At 37.2% G+C, this 20,984-nt stretch overlaps 1 long non-coding RNA gene across 2 annotated transcripts in view; it reads right to left on the reverse strand.

Annotated features, from left to right (window-relative positions):
- Positions 1 to 20,783, reverse strand: part of LOC309656148 — a 42,016-nt gene extending 21,233 nt beyond the window's left edge. Inside the window, exons 1-2 of one of the 2 annotated variants that reach the window (XR_014261177.1) lie at positions 18,902 to 20,783; positions 17,954 to 18,587 (exon numbers count right to left, since the gene is read on the reverse strand). This is a non-coding gene — a long non-coding RNA (uncharacterized lncRNA). Of the gene's footprint in view, positions 1 to 9,166; positions 18,588 to 18,901 lie in introns of those variants that run through there. The other variant, XR_014261178.1, reaches the window with a different exon arrangement.
- Between the last annotated feature and the right edge of the window lie 201 nt (positions 20,784 to 20,984).

Genomic DNA, 20,984 nt, shown 5'->3' on the forward strand with positions numbered 1-20,984 from the left:
TTTGAGACCCTAACGACCTGATCCCAACTTATCTCTCCAACCTAATCTCATACTGGCTTGTTTCTCCCTGGGAACACCCAAAATTCTTCCCTGTCTTGGAGCTTTTTCATTGGCCACTCCTCATCATCACTCCTTGCCTGAAATTCTCTTCTCCTAAATTTTTACTTGGCTGCTTTCTTCTCATTATTCAATTCTCAACTCAAATGTCACTTCCACAGACAGTCCTTTCCTGATCATCATAAATCTCATCTCTCTCAATCTCAGCTGTTCTCAAGCTGTTTGATCTTGGAGCCCTTTTGCAGTCTTACTAATTATTAAGAATCCCAAGGAGTTTTGTTTATGCAGACTATATCTATTAATATGTAATTTACAAATTAAAACAGATATTTGAAATTACATGTTTTTTGGGTCATTTAAAAATAATAAGTAACCCATACAGGTCCAAATTAGTAGCACATTTTTTATTAAAAAAAAAAAAAGAAACTCAGTTTTCCAAAACAAAAAATAGGATGAGAGCAGTGGCATTGTTTTACAGTTTTAAAAACTTTTAATGTCTAGCTAAATAAAAGAAGCTAGACTCTCATACTTGCTTCTGTATTCAATTTGATATAAAATGTTCTTTTGTTAAACTTTATTAATAAAATCCAGCTTCACACAGATACATAGTTAGAAAAGGAAGAAATATTCTAATAGCTTTTTCAGATAATTATAGATATTTTTCAATACTACACCAAACTCAAAAAGTGGAAGTTTCTTAAAGGTTAATTGCAATAAGGAATCTGAAACCATATCAATAAACTTTTCTGTTACATTAAAATTTATCGGTCTATTTTGCACTTTCAATTTGATATTGTAACATGCATTGGTCATTTAGACAATGGTGGCTCACTTCCTGATTTCAATGTACATTACAAAGCTATAGTAATCAAAACAGTATGGTATTAACATAAAAAACAGACACATCAATGGAACAAAACAGAGAGCTCAGAAATAAACCCATGCATATATGGTCAATTACTTTACAATAAAGGAGCCAAGAACATACAACTGGGAAAGGATAGTCTCTTCAATAAATGGTATTGGGAAAACTGGACAGTCACATGCAAAAGAATGAAACTGAACCCCTATTTTATACCATAAACAAAAATCAATTCAAAATGGATTAAAGACTTGAACATAAGACTTGAAACCATAAAACTCCTAGAAGAAAACATAGACAATAAACTCTTTAACATTGGTCTTGATGATGATATTTTGGATTTGACATCAAAAGCAAAGGCAACAAAAGCAAATATAAACAAGTGGGACTACATCAAACTAAAAAGCTACTGCACAGCAAAAGAAACTATCAATAAAATTAAAAGGCAGCCTACTGAATGGGAGAAAATATTTGCAAATTTCCTGATAAGGGGTTAATATCCAAAATACATAAAGAACTCATATAACTCAACAGCAAAAGAGAAAAAGAAAAAAATCCGATTAAAAATGGCTGAGGATCTGAATAGGCATTTTTCCAAAGAAGACATCCAAATGGCCAACAGATGAAGAAAAAGATGCTCAACATCACTAATCCTCAGGGAAATGCAAATCAAAACCACAATGAGATATCGTCTCACACTTGTTAGAATGGCTATTATCAAAAAGAAAAGAAATAACAAGTGTTGACAAGGATGTAGAGAAAAGAGAACCCTTGGGCACTGTTGGTGGGAAACTGGTGTAACCACTATGGAAAACAGTATGGAGGTTCCTCAAAAAATTAAAAATAGAACCGCCATATGATCCAGCAATTCCACTGCTGGGTATTATCAGAAGAAAACAAAAACATTAACTCAAAAATATATCTGCACCCTCATGTTCACTGCAGTATTATTTATAATAGCCAACACATGGAATCAACCTAACTGTCCATCAACAGATGAATGGATAAAGGAAATATATATACACAATGGAATATTATTCAGCCACTAAAAAAGGAGGAAATCCTGCCATTTATGACAACATGGATGCATCTTGTGGGCATTATGCTAAGTGAAATAGGTCAGACAGAGAGAGACAAACACCATATGATCTCAATTATAGGTGGAATTTTTTTTTTTTAAACTTATTAGAAGAGTTTGATTTGTGCTAAGGCACAGCAGTTTCTCCCACTATTGTTCATGCACCACCATCACTGCAAATGTCAACAGAATGAAAAAGCAAAATTACATCTGAGTATAATTATAAAAATAACTTTAGCCTCACAGACCTCCTAAAAGTTCTCAGAGATCTCCAGTGGTCCAAAGACTACACTTTTAGAACCACTGTAGGAAACTATAAGAGACTGAATACACAGTTTGGGGTGGGGGTTATCTATAAAATAAAATCTTGAGACTATAGGAAATTTTCAATATAGTATGCATATTATATTTTATCACTGAATTATTGTTAATTTTATTAGATGTGATGATGGTATTTGGTTATGTAAGCAATTGTCTTTATTTTCAGGAGATAAATGCTAAAGTATGCAGGAATATGGTACCATGATGTCTACAACTTACTTTCATGTGGTATAGAAAAAAATTTTCCATACATATCTATGTGCGTGTGTGTGTGTGTGTGTGTGTGTGTGTGTGTGTGTGTGTGTGTAGAGAGAGAGAGAGAGAGAGACAGGTGGACAGAGGGAAAGAAAAAGAGAGAGAGAAAGAGAGGAAACAAGGAAGGAAGGAAGTAAAGGAGTTCATGACATGCCACCTCAAAATATGTGGCTTTGTCATATTGATTGTTTTGAGCTAAATGCAGTTGAAAAACAGCAGGTGCAAAAGAGCATCTGACCTCCCATTCTATCCCTGAAACCAGGAGATGAAACGCCCATGTGAAGGATGCTCTCATTACACCAGAGGGAAAGAGACAGAGAATTGAGACAGAGACAGGGAATTGAGACTAAGACAAATGTATACAAACCGACTTTGTTAAAATAATTCTTATTTTCCTTAGTCTCCCATATATTTGAGTTAATTTTCCAATATTGCTACTCTTTGTTCAAGCTAATAAATAAGCACTTAGGCCTAACCACTTTTTTGATCTCCATTTTCCTGTGAGGATTCCCATGTGCATGTAAAATTTTATTAAATGAAATTTGTATTCCTTTTCTCCTGCTAATCTGTTTTATATCAGTTTAATCCTTAGATCGGCCACAGAACCCAGAAGGGTTAAAAAAAAAAAAAAGTTTCTTCCTCCCCTACAGAAGGAAGAAAGGAAAGGAGGGAGGTAGGGAAGGAGGAAGAAAGGGAGGGAGGGAGGGAAGAAAAAATATATAGCAAATGCTACGATTGTTGATTCTAGGTTGGAGGTTTTACAGGTGTTCATTGTACTATTCTTTCAACTTTTCTTTGTCTTTGAAATTTTTCATAGTAAAAAATTGGGGAAAACAAATAAAATCTTTGGTTAGGTCTGTAGCATTCATTAAACACTGAAAGGTATTATGTTCCTAAGAGAATTGCTGCAAAGTATGTACCCTCTATCTTCTACAGAAAAATATAATATCTGCTTGATCATTATTATTAGTATTGTTATCATTTTTAATATAATACACTTTTCTACTCTGTTCAATATGTGTGATATATATTTCAAATTTAAAATACTTTTTAAAAATTTTATGCAATACAATGAGTGGTTACATGTAGAGATCACAAAGAGCGAATGAGCCCTTCAAGTTGGGATAAAATATCCAGTAAGTGCTGTATACACTGATTCAAAAAGTGTTGTAAATTAAACAACTTTGATATTAAAAAAAGATCATAGATGCAGTAGAGCTATGATCAATGACTCAAAACAGACCCCTAGAAACAATAATGATACTGATATCAAAGTTGCAGGAAGAGTTTAAATAAAATAGTTTTATAAAATTAGGAAAAAGAACATTTTAGAATAAGTTATTTCAAATTTGTGTGTAATTAAATCAATATTTTTTAAATAGACATTGGAATATTTCATCTGTATCCCTAAAACTTTATATCCTCTTACTTCTATTTGAGCTTGCCTGTATTTGTGCACATATAGTAAGACTTTATTGGCTCTTACTCTTGGCACCCACCAATGTAATCTAGTTAGTGTGTAGCCCATGAAAAGGGCATAGTTTAAATTAATCAGGTAAATATATATGATGAAATACTATACAGCCATTAGAAATTATGGATAAATTCATATTTATTGATATAAACAGCCGTATATTGATGAGTGAGGAAAAAAGTGGTACCTCACACTATGTATGATAGGGTCTTATTTATGTAACTGTTTATATACATTAATATGTAAATAGAGAGATATTTGGGAGGATCCATAAATTTTTTTTTAAGTTGAGAGTAATGTTTTATTCGGCGGGAATTTTTAAGACTTCAAGCCCGGGAGGCATCTCAAGTAACCCTGAGAGAACTGCTCCAAGGACACGAGGGGGGGGCTAGGATATATAGTTTTGCAACAAAGGCCAGGTAGTAGGAATAAAAGATTACTGTTAGTTAAAGAAAACCAGATATCCCAAGTTAAGGAATTTAGCAGTTTTCTATGTATGGTAAGATGCAAGAGTCTGGGCTCACTGAAATCATTCCTTTGATATGCACCTCAGCTATCTGGGGCCAGTATCCTATGTTTTCACATCCTGACTTTCCTCAGGGCTCACCATAGGGAGTGGCTGCAGTCTGATTGCTGCTAGATGGCAGGTGTTCTTCTCCTTCCTGAGTTCCCTCAGGGCTCAGTAGCTCACTGTTGGCAGTGTCTGCCACCACTGATGACTGTGACATCCTTTGTTTACTGATATGGCAGGAAAAATTCCATTTCTCAGATCCTCCTTTTGGTCAGGAATTAGACCAATATTTGGGAGACATTTCATGACCAAATTTTGTCCCATGGCACTGGGAGGCTCATCCCAGATCAGGCAAAAATTCTTGTTGATATGCCACTCCAGGTGCTAATTTCCAGATTAGGCCCTGTTGATAATTAAAGATTCTCTGGATCCTCTGTCTTTTTTTTTTTTTCCCCCTGTCTTACTAGTCTACTATGATCCAGGAAATGTTTTCCCTTCTTGCTTCTTCCCATACCTAGGATCACACTATTACAATTATTCTGTAAGAGTCATAAATGTGATCTATTTCCCCAAGATGTTTAGCCATCATCAATTTTGTTGGAGGCCTGGTTACACACTGGGTACTATAAGAGACAACAATCTTATAAAATAGACAGGATATAAGTAATGCAGCTAGTAATACTGACAAAGTCATAGTGCAGCAGGGAAACACAAAGTACAAACACTTTGGAAACAAAGAACAAATTAAAACAATGATTAGTGTAATTAGTTGTAATCCAGTTGCAATAAACCATCAACTCCACAGGAGAGCCAGCTGGAGAAGCCAAATTTTGGCAGATCAGGTAGAGAGAAAAAGATAAATGTTTCATCTTTGTTTACAAAGGTAAACCTTATCAACTTGTTGTAGGTCATAGCATAAGAGAAAAGGTTTTGTTCTGGAAAACAAAGATTAAAGCTAGTATATTTCCCAAAGTCATAAAGTTATAAATCTTATTCCATCAGTTCATTCAGTCCCATGTAATTGATTCCTGTTGATGTGGATACAGTAATCAGGTTTTCCATTAGAGTTTTGTCATTTGTTACCCTGTTCAGTGGTATTATCTAAAGGCTATCAGAAATTTATATTTGTTGAGTTCTTTTTGAGTCCTCTTGAAAACCTTCATTTTGTAAAGGCATCAGTATAAAATAATGATTGTCTATAAAGGAAAAAACTTAAAATAGCATGGTTAAAGATTTGAGTACAATGCAATGAGCAGGAAACCTGGATATTTCTGTGACATATAACATTTTAGGATAATAACTAGAATTATGACTGATAACATTATATCAGTACATATCAGATGTTAGGGATTCCATATAAATTTTGGAATATCTATATTAATGACATTTATCCATACACTATAACCTAAGGTTCATCTCCAATCATTTGACAATGTTTTTCAAGTAATTTAACATACCAAAGAAACTTAATTAGTTTAACATTCATCTCTGAGATATCTGCGGATGCTCCTTCAAAGCATCCCAGAGTCAGCTGGAGGTTAAAAGAACTTCTGTTAGATTTCGATATTTGGGAAGTTTGTTAAAAATATCAAAAAGGTTTTAAAACACAACAGGATCATAGGTCACTGTGAAACAATACTTATTCATTTAACCAAAGTCACAAAACGATTAAAAGAAAATAATAAATGTAGATCACTTAAGGGCACAGAAACTCACACAATCTGTTATCAAAAAGGAGCACTCTAACAGAGAGAAATCAATTTCCCGTCCTGTATAAGCCTACTTAACAAAATCCATTTACTTAGTTAACTTTAATCTAAATTTAGTTAATCCTGACCATGCATAAAACTTTTTTCTCAGGGTTCCTTTCCACAACGTTTCATCACTTTCTGTATCCATATCAGCCTGTCCCTTATTTTTCCATCCAAATAAAACCAAGCAGCTCTAAGAAATTCTTTCTTTTTCCTCAATAAAATGTAATTCCATTCCTCATACGTTCTTTACTGAAAACACATATTCTACTTTCCTACTGTACACTGAAATGCTTGTTATTCCTATTAGCTTTAATCACATGTTTAAATTAGAATCCTCGACTCTTAAAAACCTTAATTTCTAGTGAAAACTAAGAAGTAAGCAATTATGAACTGTCTTTTACATTAGTATTCTATAGATTGGTGAACATAAATACCAGCGATAATTTCTAAAAACATTTATCTTCTTATAGAGAACATCTCAGTGTGGCACCAAACATTTTCATTAATAGTCTTAAATACCTTTAGTTTCTCTATTTAGTAATTGATGTCTCAGTATCTTATTTTTTTGGAAATTATCTAGCTATTCAATAATCTTCCATCACTTAAATTAGCACAACTCTAGAACTTTGAGTTACCAAATATCTGTAAAGATCATTTTAAGTAGACATTTCTAAAATATTCTTAAAGAGTTTATCCCCAAAGCTCTATCTCATTTACATTTACTTTAAAGTTGCATTATGTCAAATTATTTTACTTGTAACAGAAATAACAAGGTCTTATTTGACTTCCATTAAACCTAGGTACAATACAGTTTTATACTTAATGTTGTTGACTCTAAAAACATGTCTATATTAATTAGATCAACAAACTTAAACTTTAATAACAGGTATCAACTTAATATTAAATATTTCCCGGTTCACGTGAACCTGAAAGTCATTTTGTCCAGTTTCTTTTATATTTAATTTGTAAGCACTTACTTTTAAATTAAATAGAGCTCTTTATAAATTCAATTTTGATAATACTTTCCAGAGGTAGAGATATCTCATATATATAATGTATACATAGACATATAATATAAACAGGCAAAACTAGAGATCTCATGGCTTCACTTAAAAAAAAAACTTAGTTATGAATCAGGTATTACAATATAAACTTACTAGTTTACAAAGAACAGTTGGAATACATCAAAGTTACTTGTTCAGATGACTAAGGCTTTACTATTCGTAAAGTTTGGCTGAAGGAGCATTCCCAGTGGTTTGAATTTTAAAACTGTCACTTTGTCTCCTTTTTTTTCTTGGTTTCAGGTCTTGTCTGATTGAGCAAATTAGGCTCAGTCTCAGGTCCTTGTGGCCTGTATTTACATTTCTGGTTTGTAGAGATTTGTAAAGTTCCCCAAAGAACAGGTCTGTCACCTAAACGATACTAAAAGATTGATTTGTCCAACTATACGTGATCAGTGAGAAGATTTCTAACTAAACTGAAATTTAAGAGTTCTATGTTCTAAAACTTTAGAATTTAATTTATCATACCTTCAAAGGCTTGTATATGGCATTCAGCAAAGACCTTCTTTCTGAGTTTACAAGTTTAAACCCAGAGCAAAATCACTATTTTCATTTTTTATTAGCCCTTGAATATTAGTTCCCCAGTTTTACTTATTTGTATGGCTCAGGTAACCCTATTGGTTTCCTTTAGTATGTTCAATTAATATTTCCTGAAGGGCAGATCTATTTGCCTTGTCTTATTATACCACGCAGGGGGAAGCATTCCCCAGTGAAACACGTCTATCCTACAATATAATTAAACAAGAGATGTAACCATCTTACATAAAACCCATTTAAATATACCAATTTTATACATTTTTATCTCAATTCTGTCAACTTTTATACCTTTTAACTTTAGTTTTCATTAGGATCCAACCAATAAGCTTTAACCTTAAAGGAGCTCTAGAAGTTTTTCTTTATTTTTGTTCCCTGTCCATTTTGTCTACTCTTATATAAATAAGACTCTGGGATCACTAGAGGGGGGTTGACTCGAGGAACTTAGGCCCTTTGGCCTAACTGTTGCCTCAAATAATTGCTGGTCAGGTATCCCAGTGTAAATTTTTCTAGCCCCTTAAACATATATTTTAAAACTGGGGTAAAGAAAACAGGCTTGTTTGGCTTTTAATGTTGAGGACCAGTAGAGGGTCCCTTTCGGCCCATTTAACCTTAGGCAGTGTAGTAATATGAAAACCTTGTGTTTTAATCACATAAATGTCCATTTAATTTATCCCATTTTAAATAACCATCTAAAGATTTCTTTATTCATCTGAGATAATTCCTTTTAAAATTTCTACCTTGTTGGAAATAGTATCTAGACTTTCCTTAAAAGTTCTTTTCCGGGGCTTCCCTGGTGCCGCAGTGGTTGAGAGTCTGCCTGCCAATGCAGGGGACACGGGTTCGAGCCCTGGCCTGGGAAGATCCCACGTGCCGCGGAGCAACTGGGCCCGTGAGCCACAATTACTGAGCCTGCGCGTCTGGAGCCTGTGCTCCGCAGCGAGAGAGGCTGCGATGGTGAGAGGCCCGCGCACCGCGATGAAGAGTGGTCCCCGCTTGCCGCAGCTGGAGAAAGCCCTCGCACAGAGACGAGGACTCAACACAGTCATGAATAAATAAATAAATAAATAAAAGAACGTGAATTTCTAAAAAAAAAAAAAAAAAAAAAAGTTCTTTTCCTGTTGACATTAATTATTCTAATGATTTTATTAGCATCTGTAAGACCCACTGATGGGAAGCAAAGACTGCAAATGAAGCTTCCCAAACCAGTTTTTCTTTGTTTTAAACTAAAGAAGTTCTTAGGTTAATCATTAGGTACATTTGTTTTTTCCACCTTTAATTTGATTGTTTTTATAGGTAACCATAAAACAGCTGTTTATAATGAGAGCGCTCTAGATTCACCAATTTGTTTCTCCAATGTAAAAGGATCCATCATTTGGCCATTAATAAAATGTAAGAATAGTGATTCAAACCAATAAGATGCCAGAGGCTTCTCCATAAGAGGGTGGGGGAGGATGTCACCTAAGTAAAATCCAGAGAGTTTACTCTTAAGAAAAGCATGGCAGAGGTCAAGTTTTCAAAACACAGACACACACACTCACACACACAGAATGTCCTAGGAAGATCAGATACAACATTTACATCTCAAAGACACAGAGAAATGCAGGTCCCCCGCTAAAGGTCTTTGTTTAAAGCCAGAATTCTGAAAGATATTTTTATCAAGCCAGCTTTTAAAACTCAGTTTAACTTAACTGCGTACACAATAAAAGAACCCCCTCATTTTTAGGGCGAGATTTCCTTTAATTTCCAATTAAGTAAGTAGTTGTACGAACATAAACCTGGCTGGAGTATTAGCTGGAGGCTGGCAATCTGTCGTTGCTTTTTCTTCTGTTTTAAAAGCTTTATTTCCCATTCTGAGGTCAGTTTGTCAAAATAAAATTGCTAGTGACAATAGTGTGGTGGGCCAATGTGCTGCTTGAGAGCTTAACTCCTCTAGGTTTTGCCCCAGAGTTGTTTCAGCCCCTCTTACGTATCTCACGTTCTCCTGGTGGCTTATAAGACTACCACGGGTGCTCAGATCGTGGAATGGCCAGTTCTTACCCGTGTCCCCGGTTGAGCAGGTTGTTAATTAAATGAGTGGGTTTCCCTATAGGGACAGCTGCATGGCATGAGGTCTTACCTCCACCACTGCTGCACGTTTCTCTGTCACCTGAGAAAGCTGTTGCTGGCCAGGAGGAGAAAGTCCCTTCTTTGGAGCTCAGAAACTCTCATAAGATTTCAGTTTTATTTTAACAAACTCTATTAAGGTAGCCAATTCAAGGAAAAACAGGCCAGTCTTCCCCCTAATTATTCAGTCCCACCTTACTCAGTGTTTAACTGAGCAAAGTCTTCCCAGTCTTTAAACTGAGGATAACCACTCAGTATCTAAACTGAGTCTTCCCAGTGCCTTTTACACTGAGGATAACCCGCTGGAGCAAAATCTTCCCAGTGCCTTTCCCTGAGGATAACCTGTTCAGTGCCTAAACTGAGCAAAATCTTCCCAGTCCTTCGACTGAGGATAACCCAGGTACCTCTTCTTGAAATCAAGTTTCAAGGATAACCTATTCCCCCACCAAATAAAACTTAGGATCATCAACCAATAACGGGAGATCCTAGAACCAGGAGAGACTCAAGCAAGTTCGTCTGGACTCCCCGAGGAGATGGATGGGCACAAGAGGCCTCTGCTGGTACCAAGGCTCTGGATCCTCGTAGAGTTCAGGCAAAGGACAGGAATCTGCTCTGGGCCCTTCATCGGTCACCACAACTGTCGACTTAAAAAATATGCACAACCTAAAAGTTGAGAGTAATGTTTTATTCGGTGGGAATTTTTAGGACTTCAAGCCCGGGAGGCAGCATCTCAAGTAACCCTGAGAGAACCGCTCCCAAGGATCCATAAATTTTTAACAGTAATTTTAAATTACCTCCTTGTGATATCAGGTGATTTTTATATTTCTTGTACTTTTCTATATTACAAGTTTTTCAATCCTGTATCATTTTACAAAACTGACAAAGATTTTTTAAAAAGAAAAGAAAATCAGATATCTTTCAGATATCATACATATCCCTATGCAACTATAACTTCTCAATGATAGCAGAGCATGACATCACGAAAATATCCCTGACCTTAATTTGAGTGGCCTTTATATTTGTTTATAACATCAAAGAGAGGAAAGAAAAAGAAAAATCTCCCAAGTCCTAACAATCCACTGAAGAATCTTTAAATGCATGAGATTTTGGCCCAGTGTAGCTCCATGTGAATCTGCTGCTTTATTTCAAACTACTATTAATAAAGCTATACTTCTGTGCTCACTCACTGGTTTATTTGGCAAATGCCAATTGAGTACATACTATATTAGATGTCATGGCATTCCCCCATGTATATACCATGACTGCTGCTATGATGCCATGTTCTCGAATAACCACAACTGAAAGCAGGATAGGAAAGCGTCCCGTGAGGGAGTTTACATGCTGCAAATCTCCAAAGAGATCACTTCCAACCCCACCGAGCAAAGGCATTTAAAGTGGGTTGTGGTGAGCCAGACTGGGAAAGATCAGGAGAATTATAGGATACTCCTGATGGATATACAAAGAAAATCCTTCCCAGCAGAGAAAGAATGAAATGCAGTCCACATATCCAGATGTATAAAAAATATTCTTAATTTCTACAACATTTTATTTTAAGTCCTCATGCTATATACTAACAGAAAACACTTAAAGTTAGTTTTACCATTTTCTAAAGCTACATGAATTCCCAAGGCACTGAGGGTTGTGGGTGTGATGGTTAATATGGAGGGGTCCAGTCCACACAAGTGGGTTGCCACTGTAATATCCGTTATCTCTGATGACATAACCCCTTCAGTTTTTATGGCTCTCTGCTATTTCCATTCCACAATTGCAGGAGAAAAATCTTACATGATGCTGTGGGGTTCCCATCAGCCCAAATGCAACAGGAAGCCACTTCCTCTTAAAGTCCTGAGCTGTCCTAATGGCACTGGCAGCCAGCAGTCCCCAGGTCCCCTTTTTCCTGGGTCCCACAGAACTTTTCCTCTCTTCCTACCCTAAGGAAAGTTCTTTCTAGTCTGGGGTAGGTTATAGCCTTGCTCTCTTCCCAGCTTCTGGTGAAGTACTTCTTCTATTCCCATAAATCCTTCTCCCCAAAATATTAAGGATTTTGAAACCCAAATTTCAAAGACATGTCACAGCACATGACTATTTCTTGTACAGCTACATCCCTCCTCTGAGGCAATGAGCCCAAAATTGACTGGTTGCTTGAGTAGGGAGAAGAGAAAGGAAAAAAATATGGCTAATGTTTCAAATATTATACAAACTATAATATTTCGGCCAAGTCTTTGCACCTCAAGTATAATTAAAGCTCAGCCATATATCAAGAAAAACCTTCCCCTGAGGGATTAACCTGAAAGATTCTCGTCTTCTCCTGTGGAGATACTGCAGGCAAGGAAAGGACTGCCACACTACTCATCTATCTGAAAGTGCACAGAAAAGGCAACCTGTTCACACACCAGTCTTGACTTCAAGTTACACTGTTATTCTTAGTCATAGGAGAAGTGAGCTCAATATATCATGGTCACATTCTCTAGGAAGATTCAGAATATAAGTCTTTTGCTCTAAGAACATTGGCTATATCAGTATTAAATCATTTACTCATGGTATAGCCAGGAGGTCCTAAAACTAGGATTCCCCTACTGAGCAAATTCAGCAACAGAGAAGAGATCGCCCACGTTGAAAGAAATGAAGCTTTATATAGCAAAGGTACCATTCATTAGTGCCACCTAGTGGTAGCATTGAATAAAATCCTGAGGTTTGGGTCTCAGTCCATGAAATCCGAGAGCTGTTGGAGAGAAAACTCTGCGCAGCTCGGCAGCCTGGAAATGGTACCAAGTCTGATTTTCATCGTGTTCAAGTCTAAGAACCTATCTCACCATAAGTTTCCTCTGACTTCTTTTAACTTTGTATAATTTATATTCAATTTCATTACATTCCTGAAATTTCTAAATTTACTGTCTCCTTCAGTGTCCAAACTTACAATCAGAATCTCCTCACCAACTCTAATAACAGATAAAGAAGGTAATAGTTTGGGTACATGTTCATAAGACTAGACCCCCGAGGCAAAGTTTCCATCTAAGGCCTCAGATGTGCACCCATCCCTTACAAGAATTTGAGGGGCTACAGGCAATAATCAAGGAATTTTATTGCTGGAAGGACACATCACTTTACTCACGAGGAAACTGAAACCCAAAGGAGTTTTATATGTCCAGTTTGACAGATTTGAAACTAGAAGCTAAGCTTTTAAAATTCCCATTCATTTTCCTTTCAATGTAATGCCATAGTACCTAACTTCCCTCTGGAACATTTTCAGCATAGAAAGCAGATTGGCCTAGCGAACTGAGAACAACGTTCAAAGAAAATTGCTGTGAGTCTTGGCCCAGGTCCCAAACTTAAGTTTGCAGAATGGGATAATATTTAATTTGTAATCAACAAAGCTCACCTCCTAATGAAGTTTTCATCATTAGGCAATGTTCCACACTGCTTTTCAGCCCTGCAGTTATTGGAGCACGCCACCACCAAATCATATTTGTTATTGTTTTATTAGTTTTATATAGAGCTCAGCACCCAGGCATGTTCCCACATATATTCTCCTTCCTATCCTGCTCCCAGCATCCTGGATCAGTGTATTCTATTATTTTATTGTCAAGAGCGTATGATTACCATCTTCGATGTATTTTTAATGATAAATCATGCTTCTTGCTTCAGGGAAAAAAAATTCTCCAAACCTAATTATTTATTTGCATCTTGTAGAGGACATAATTACAAATTCTCTCCTAAATGGAGAAAGCATCAAAGGAAGAACGAAATTTTGCTAATATCTTTATACTGTGCACACAAAAAGCTAAGGCCAAATCTCAGAAATATCTCAATGATATTCATTTTCTGATATTTATTGCTCATCCTCCTCTGAGAGTCCTCACAGCAAAGGAAAATAATATTTTTACATATTTTTAAATCAACTTTCTGTAAATGTAGGTGGCTTTTTAAAGTACGAGAATAAAATTGATTCTTGTGATTGTTTTCATTAAAAATAATGAAAGAAATGTTTAAAATCCAGTTGTCATTTTGTTCTTGCTCTTAATTTTTTTTTTTCAGTTTCTACATCTCTTTTTCTAAGCTAACTAATGCTTAACTTTCCATTTTTGCCTCAGGTAAGGTTCATTTAAACTTCTCCTATTTTTTATTTTCTGTATCTAGTTACACATTCAGAAGAACAGACAAAGCTCAAAATAAAAATATTGCGTCCAATAGTCCAATCACTTAAACTTTCTGGAAAATAAATGCTTTTCTGTGTTCTCCATAACCATGAGTACACGGCCCTTCACACCGGGGTGAAGGGTGAAATTTTACAAGTCACGTTCTTGACAGCCCTAAAGCTAATGAGGGCAAGCATCCATGCTGATGTAAGCTCGTTAGCATGGTACTTTCCTATAGGAAAGAGCCAAGAGTCGTTATTAAATTTCAAATGTTATAGCTTGAGACTTAATAGCCTCACCCCAAGCCATTTTTATTTCTTTGCCTAAATACAGTTCGCTAGAATTCCCTCTACTGTGAAGAGAAATTGCTGATTATCCAAGTGGGATTTAAGCCTTCCTTCACTGGTCTAGTACATACGGTTCTCAGGCTAAGTGCCACTCACCCCCTCAAGTGTTTCTGGGCACAATTTCTTTCACCCAAGGACCCTCAGCATCACCTCTCTAGAGCCCCACACCAAGAAATGAAGATGATGATAGATTAAGCCATTAATTTGTAACTCTTCTACTACTGAGGTCACATTCAAGAATGGGAAAATATTTGGCTAAGAAAAATAAACCACTCTCTACCTACCTCTTTTTTGCAGCACATACTATCTGTTCCTAGATTAAGCTGAGTAAATGCTATTTTCATGAAGAACCTCCAGAGTCTAAAGCCACTTTAAAAGCTTTCTTGGCCTTCTTTGCCTCACCATCCCCTGCTCCCACCACCACCACCACCACCACCACCATGTAAATTCTGAAAGATTCCAATTCAAGCCCTTATGAAAAACAGTTTCACATGATGAAATTTACTAAATTCCAACTCCTGTCCAATTTCCACATGGACAAAAATAACTGCTAGAAGAACCACAAATTTAGAAGTCAAGGGTTAGACATTTCTTAGAAACAAAGGTAGATCATGAAAGAAATTGAAAACGTTTCCAGCATTTCATCTCTGTCTCCATGACAAAATGAGTAGTTTCTGATGCAGCGGTGAAAGAGGAGGAAACTGGGCACAAAATTTCCTGTGCATTTGATTCACCCATGGAGTCAAAACATTGAGTACAGCAGATAACAAGAAGCAAGAGAAAGGGCACATATGGTTCTAAGCTAAGAATGCTTCCTCTAGTTTCTGGTAATAAGGTAATTGCAAGATATATTTTGGCACAGAATCAGAACCCAGTTTGAATGCAAAGTAAAAGTGTTCAAAAGAAAGATGCTCTAGGTTATACCTAGGAAATTCTTCACAGGTAACATATGTTTGCAGTTAATGTAATCTATCCAAACAGGAGAGCCCTGTTTCATCAGACAAGTGTCTGTTCTGATGACCCAGGTACTGAGCTAGCAGAGAACATCTTTGCTGAAAATAGGAGAAAGTTTTATGCCTGCTCAGAAAAGATATTCCCCTGTGGATAGAAAGGAAAAGAACATGAGAAAGAGAAAAGAGTTATTACTGAGCCAGTTACCTCCAACTTGCTATCTCTGCAGATATTTTGTCCCCTCTTTGCCTCCCTTTGTTTCTCACTTACCCTCTGGTTTCTTCACTTTATTGTCTCTTTGAGCTTTTGATGAATATTCATATGTCTCTGTAGTGATTTGGCTGTACAATGATTAAAAACAGACTGAAGTACTTAATATATCCTCTTCTGAAAAAGGAAGCAGTTGGGTAGCAAGTCACACATGTCAATGAGGGACATTTTGTCATAACAGCCAATGTGTAAAATCGTAGGTCTCGACCTACAGAGAGAATCCAATTGCCTTGTCACAACTGAAGCATCCCCAGTTTTAAAATGTATTCAGGAGATATAGCCACGTAAAAATTCTAACCTAGAGGCTCACCTATTTGTCAGCTAATCAGCTGCAGCTGTAGATCAAATATTTATTGAGCTGGGCTTTGTACTAGGCTCAAGATAAAACAGAGGAGAAGGCAGACATGCGCATTACACTAAGAGTCTAGGGCAAGTGCTTTCTGAAGCTATTATGAAGGACTCTCTTCACAGGCCTTTATTAAAACACAGGCCACTATTAAAACACAGGCCACTCAAGTGCTGCGTGGTTGTGGAGATGAATAAGGGCTGAAATCCAGCTTCCACTCTGCTGTCCAACACTCTGCCCTGCCCAGAGGGGACATCTTTTAAAAAGTCACACAAAGGCAGCACCAGAAAGCCACAGCCCTGCATTAAAGCACAGTTTCCCCTTCCACAGGAGTTACTGTATCTTTCCTTGCCCTGGGGTCTCCCAAAATTTCAGAGACCACACTCATTTGTTACACCTCAGCCATGGCCCTATAGGCTAGAGTCAAGGTGAATTAATGTAGACAGGAGTATTCAATTTACAGAAGAACACAAAAATCTATACATTAGTGGTACAACAATAGTGTAGCTGGTCTAGATTTCTTAGAGGTTTTGACCTAAGCTACTGTTTCTTAGCTGTCACTTTATTTTAAAGTCTCAGCCTAGCTTTCCTCTGCTTTCCAGAATTCTTTGTCCAGATTCCACCCAAGAGCCTTTCTCCAGCTGACTCACTATATCCCTACACTTGTAATTAGTAAATATGAAAAAAACACACACACAAAAGGCCATGAAGGAAGCCAAGTTTGAGTGAATGATTTGCACATAAAGATACAGAATTTCTTTTCTACAACTAATCTGCTGTTAGCTCCACAAATTATAGGGGATGGAAATGGCACATTTCTGTCACTCATCTGCTGGTTCTGTTGCAAAGATAAACCCTTAATTGGCAAGCCTTTAATATCTAATGGCATTTTATGTTATGGTCTGATAGAAATAATCTGTCCAAGCTTATGACAAAGTTGTTTTGTAAATCCCTACTAATAATGGCGGGAAAGACTTGATAATGCGTATGTTCTTATTTTGGTAATAATAATTTACACTAGCTTTAGTCCAAACAAATTCTGATCCTGTCACCTGAAAATGTAATTCCTAGCATTCTTTTGATTATAAAAGGTTAGGGGTAAATCTTCTAAAAGTTAGTTTTACACATAGCTCCCTGGTAGCTTACTTATAATGTGGTTCTTCCATCAATTGTTTGAGATCTGTTTAGCCCATAAAGATATTCCATCCAAAAAAAAACCCAGAGTATTTTGTATTTTAACCCAAGTCCTGGATTACCTCATATTGCCCTGTGATTGGAAAGCAACTAGAAATTGTGTCTGAATCCAGTTTTTATCCATAATTTAATACCAGTTTCATATAGACAAGCAAGCAGCAGTTAACACAGGATTAAACGATGCCTAAAATCATTAATCTTTCTTATCATTTCATCAAATAAATACCACTGTCATTCTTTCAACACAATTTTGCTTAACTGCCACAATAGACTTCAAATGATATCATATGGAAATTGTTCTATCTTTTATGAAACAAACCAAAACCAACCAAACAAACAGATCATTAGTCTTCTGTACAAACAAGGGAGAGAGTCCTGAGAATATAAACTAATTGCATAGGTCACACCTAAATGTATTCTTATTATCTTAGGCAGCTCCCTCAAGGATGAGACCTCTCCTCCATAAACACAATAAAAACCCTCCTCGTAACTGTTCTGCAGCCCCTACCCAAGTTCCAAGTAGCCACAAAGTAGAAAAAAGCCTGGATCCAAATTCCTGGAATACTGCTTCCGCTTCCTCAGCAAAGTATGTCTCTCTGCTCCTTCAGGATTTGCCTCACACATCTCCCAAACCCTTTATCTGACCCCAACGCCTCCTTCCACCTGGGTTAGGTACGGCTCCATCTTAGCACTTACCACAGATTCATATACATCTGTGTGCTTGTCTTCCGCTCCACTAGAATGTGAGTTCCTTGAGGTCAATGACTGTATTCGAGTCTCTGTATTCCTAGTGCCAGCCATGCTGCCTGAAACATAATAAATGCTCAGTAAATGTTTGTTGACTGTAAGAACCAAGAATAAAAGAATAGAGCAGTACATTTCCTCCAATGAAAGATTAGTTGGGAACACCTGTTCTACCCATTAACTCCTTGAAAAACTGGATACATCACTACAAAATGTGGGCTTATCTTTAAGTTTCAATCATTTTCAACAACTCCCATAGCTTGGTTATCTCAGTTTCAAGGATGATCGTATGTGGCGAATTCCTTTAGTTCATTCAACAGTAATACCTGTCACATGCCTGGTCGGTCCAGATGAGCCAAGATGGTATAGAAAGCTACCTACAGTTTTTCTTATGGAAGAAGCTAGCAACAGGAATAATTATCAATTAACAATTTATCTGTGAATTTCTCAAATCCTCTAAATCATTTTCTTGTCATCTTGGCTTCTAAACCCTTAAAGTCCTGAGAAGCTTACTAATGTAACATGCAGGCAAAATTATCATTTCTTCTCCTTAGTCATTCATGTTAATTAAAAGAATGTGTTTGGGCTTCCCTGGTGGCGCAGTGGTTGAGAGTCTGCCTGCCAATGCAGGGGACACGGGTTCGAGCCGTCGTCTGGGGGGATCCCACGTGTCGCGGAGCAATTAGGCCCGTGAGCCACAACTGCTGAGCCTGCGCGTCTGGAGCCTGTGCTCCGCAACGAGAGGCTGCGATAGTGAGAGGCCCGCGCACCGCGATGAAGAGTGGCCCCCGCTCGCCGCAACTAGAGAAGGCCCTCGCACGAAACGAAGACCCAACACAGCCATAAATAAATAAATAAATAAAGAAAGAAAGAAAGAAAGAAAGAAAGAATGTGTTTCACAAATATTGTTTCCTGACTATTTGCTTGCATTTAACCACATGGACCCTTACTTTGTTAAGCTCTTGAATGAGTTTGCAATTCAACCTCTGAGCACCAATCTACGTTCATGAAAATGGACAATGCAACTGTCCATGAAAATTGCATTCTGTTACTTCTTTAATGAAAAAGGATAAATATATTATATATTGCCTTTGAGTAGGCTGCCTTTGTGTGGATTTTTGAAAAATTGGCAACTCTAAAATGTTGAATCTCGATGTTTCTGTCTTACAAACCTGTACAGTTCTTTGATCTCCAGTTTGAATCACTAAGGTAAGCTGCTCATGAGCTGAAACAGCAGGCACCATCTCTCCATCTGCTGCACAGTGCCCCAGAGACGTCATGGGCCCAAGGAAGGTAAAAGACAGGAAGGAAAAGAACATTTCTCTGTTTGTTTTTTAACTTAAATGCCTGGAGCAAATCAAGCCCGAGTCTAGCTGCTAAGGGAAAAGACAGAATCCATCAGCATTTCCATGGGAAGAGGTGGGTCAGTTGCCCACACACAGGAAGATACTGTGTGAGAGAGAGAAGGGAAATAAAATGGAGCACAAAGCAAGCCTAAATCAGTGGAATGCTAAAAACTTAAAATAATAAGGTAATCATTAAGGACACCTCTTTTTAAGGGCTCTCTCTCCCTTCTTGTGCTGTAAATCATTTTTCCTGAGAGTCACTGCAAGTGGACCAAGAAAATATGCCCCAAAACAGTGAGAAAGCATTATATTCAATTTTATGTGATGTGAACACACCACTTGATGCGTGGTTCCTCCACCAGGTCATCACACCATGCAAAGTAAGAAATGAAATCCTAGGTGTCATGTGTCCAAATTAAAAAGAAATCAGTCTGCTGACTCTTTAAAGAAGGTTGACAAGCTCTCTAGACTGAAGGCTGTGGCCATTAGAACTGCAACTGTCTATTATTATGCCTTCTCTGTATTATTATTCTATTCTTAGCTGGCAGAGTTACTCTATCAACATGAAAGCATCAGTCAAACTTCTGACTGACCACAAGATCATTGACTAATATGGACCCAAGGGGAGTTCTGTTAAAACTGCAGAATCTTCCTCCAAACAGTGCAAGTACACAGAGCCAAACTTGCTACCGCGGTAACCAGCGTACACAGCTTGTTATTTTTAATTACATCCCCTCCATAGTTAGGTTTCTCTTTTGGAACAGTGGATTATTATTCAGCAACTTCTGAACAAGCAGGGTGTGCACTGAAACCAAGAGGGTTCTCGATGCCTCCCCTGTTAGACTTGCTAATCAATTCACTGTGGCTAAAATGAAAGTCAAGGTATACAGTGGGTATTAGGATCTTAATTTTAGGCAAACAGCATTACCCACACAACACAACACAAATCTAAATCCATGGAAGCTGAGAACTTACATCTCAAAGTTCATGGACAGTTAACAAACTGTACATTCAAAGTGAATTCTAAATGTTTTTGACACGTTGTTGATTGACATCTGGAGAGCTTATGCACCTCTATCTTTTGCTTGTTTGTTTTTATGTTAGTTTTGTGTAGATTTAGAGCTGTGGCTCTCAATAGAGGGTCAATTTTATCTCCCAGGGGATATTTGACAATGTCCAGAGACATTTTTGGTTGGCGTGAGGTGGAGGGGTGTTACTGGCACCTGGCAGGTAGAGACCAGCAATGCTGCTAAACATCCTACAATGCACAAGACAGTCCCCAAAACAAAGAATTATCTGGTCCAAAGTGTCAATAGTGTCATGGTTGAGAAAACGATGGAAAGAGAAATAAGAGGGAGAGAGAAATTTTTTTTAAAACAAATATCCATTTAATGCATGTTCATAGTTTTAAAAGCTAAATAGCACTAATAAAACTTCTCATGGGACTTCCCTGATGGCACAGTGGTTAAGACTCCACGCTCCCAAGGCAGGGGGCCGGAGTTCGATCACTGGTCAGGGAACTAGATCCCACATGCATGCTGCACCTAAGAGTTCGCATGCTGCAACTAAGGAGCCCGCCTGCCGCGACTAAGACGGGGCCCAAATAAATAAATAAATAAAATATTAAAAAAACAAAA

This window comes from Balaenoptera physalus, assembly GCF_965194825.1.
Source record: "Balaenoptera physalus genome assembly, chromosome: 2".
NCBI classification, from domain to species: Eukaryota; Metazoa; Chordata; class Mammalia; order Artiodactyla; family Balaenopteridae; genus Balaenoptera; species Balaenoptera physalus.